The sequence below is a fragment of the Gracilinanus agilis genome, chromosome 1 (assembly GCF_016433145.1).
Source record: "Gracilinanus agilis isolate LMUSP501 chromosome 1, AgileGrace, whole genome shotgun sequence".
NCBI classification, from domain to species: Eukaryota; Metazoa; Chordata; class Mammalia; order Didelphimorphia; family Didelphidae; genus Gracilinanus; species Gracilinanus agilis.
Genome location: NC_058130.1, coordinates 318258309 through 318261076, shown reverse-complemented (window position 1 = coordinate 318261076; position 2768 = coordinate 318258309).

Below are 2768 nucleotides of genomic sequence, written 5' to 3'. Positions count from 1 at the left end.
ACAAGTTGGGTGTTAAGCAATCCACAGTATTCCACGGGCCAATGATTTTATAATCCCAATAAATAATAATCATTCATATGGCATATTACAGTTTTCAAGGCACTTTCACATTCTCTCCCTTGATCCTCATAATAGACTCTATGAAGTTGGAAGAACAAGCATTATGGTCCCCATTTTACAGATAAGGAAACCAGCTTAACCAAGTTAAGTGGCACATGAATATGGCTGGAAGGATATATTTTAACCAAACAAGGGATGACAGTGGTCATAAAAGATGAAAAAGACAATTCTGATTACATAAAATTTTAAAAGCTCTTGACGGGGACAAAATCAGTGCAACTCGAATGACTGGAGAAGTTGTTGGTTGGAGGTGGGGAATTTGAGCAGAAAAGATCTCTGAAAAGCGCTCAGGATATATGAGGAACTGATGTAGCCATCTAAGGATAAAAAGCATTCCGAATAGGTAAGTGGTCAAAGAATATGAAGAGGCAGCTCAGAGGTCATCCCCAACTCTCCACAACCCTATGAAAGAATGATGAGATAATTGAATTTAAAACAACTCTGAGGTTTCACTTTAAACCCTTCAGGTCAGCAAAGGTGACAAAAAGACAAAAATGATAAAGGTTAAAGGGATTGTAGGAATATAAGAACACTTAATATACTGTTGACAGAGCTATCCACTGACATAACCATTGTGGAAAGCAATTCGGAATTACAGTGGAAAAGTCACTAAACTGTACCACCCAGAAATATATTAAATATGTATCGGAAAAGGTTTCGTACATATAAAAATATTTATAGCAGCACCTTTTGGGGTAGCAAAGGACTGGGAATAATGTGTGTGTTCATCAGTTGGAGAATGGCTGAACAAAGTATGATTCATGAATGTAGAACCAGGCCTGGACCTGTGACTTCATTGGTCTAGGGAATTCCTGGATAAGGAAATTCTACCAAAATAGGTCAACACCTTCTTTGCAGTTAAAAGGATTAGACTTGCCCAAAAGAAAAAAAGAGATTAAATGACTTGCCCAGTATCACATAAACAGTTTGCGTCAAAGGCAGCACTTGGTCTTGGGGTTGTATAGTTAGATATTTTGTACCCTTGAATTTCATCTCCCTTTCCCTGAGCTCCCACATTTGCATCTTCATGTGTTGTTTATAAGTTTGTGGTAAGCTTGCCCTCCTCTCCTCTTTTTCCCCTGTGCATGCCTGGGAAAGCGGGCTTTTTACTCTAGCTTTTTATTTTAGTTATTACTAATAAAACTTTATAAATATAATACTTGGAGTATCTGATTATTAATTTTATTCTCACAGAGGTGATAAGACAACTATCAACTCCCTCCAGCATTAGTTAGACCCACTATTAAAACATTTTTTTCTTCATTTTCTTAATCCTAGACAATCAATAAAATAATAAAGTGAGCCCACTTCTGCGGTGTAAATAATCACACTGAAAATTTAGCAATCTAAGAGACTATACAGCTGGCTCCAGCCCAACCATCTTGCCATGGATTGTTGTTCAATCATGTACAACTCTGTGTGAACCCCATGGACAGCATCCATGGGTTTTTTTCTTGGTGAAGATTCTGGAGTGGTGTGCCATTTCCTTCTCCATTGTGTTCCCATTTTACAGATGAGGAATTGGGGCAAATAGGGGTTAAGTGGCTTGCCACTGAGTCACATAGCTATTGTAAGTGTCTGAAGCCATATTTGAAATCAGATCTTTCCTAACCCTGGAACCAGCACTCTAGCCACTGAACCATCATGGATTAGCTTTCCCTAGCTGCCCACTGCACTCTAACTTGCACCAAGGTAAAATGACTAGAGTATATGAGATTTACACATTTCAAAGAGAAGGTGACTTTTTTCAGTTAGGATGATTTTATTATTTTTTTTTTTTTGCATATTATTTGCAGAGGAAAAGTCCCATTGCAAATAGGATATGGTATCTTCCTCTGACTGCTGAGAAATGTTATACTGATTAATTTGACTTTATTATACAGCTGCATAGATGTAAGTGGGAAATAATTTTCAGTGTTTTGGCAGGTCTATACCAAATAATATTTGCTAAGTGTTGTTTTACATGCTTGAAATTTTCTATTGGAATGGTGGCTTGCCATTCTTCTAGCATGCCATAATCTTGGAGAGAGCATGGAGTGACTGCTGTCCCGAAATATAAACTCTTAGCAGGATGCTTTCAGAAAAACCTGGAAAGACTTAGATGAACCGATGCAAAGTGACCAGAACCAAGAAAACATTGTATCAGTAACAGCAAAATTGTATGCTCTGATCCACTGTGATGGACTTGGCTATTCTGAATGATACAGTGATGCAAGAAAATTCCAAAGGACTTATGAAAAATGTTATCTACCTCCAGAGAGAAAACTGATGGAGTCTGAATGTAGATTGAAGCCTACATTTTTCTACTTTCTTTATTTTGTTGTTGTTTTTTCTATTTTTCTTTCACAACCTGGCTAATATGGAAATGAGTTTTTTATGATTGCACATGTATAATCTACATCAAATTGCTTTCCTTGTCAAGGAGAAAGAAGAGAATTTAGCACTCAAATTTTAAAAAAAATAAATGAAATACTATTATTACATGTAATCTTAAAAATATATTTTTAAAATAATATATCTATGTAAACTTTTACACAAATGATATTTTATGCCAAACCAGGAAATTCTTCTTTGACCACATAGTATATTTTTTTCTTCACAGGGCCTTTATGTCTTTGTGGTGTATTTCATTCTACACAACCAGATGT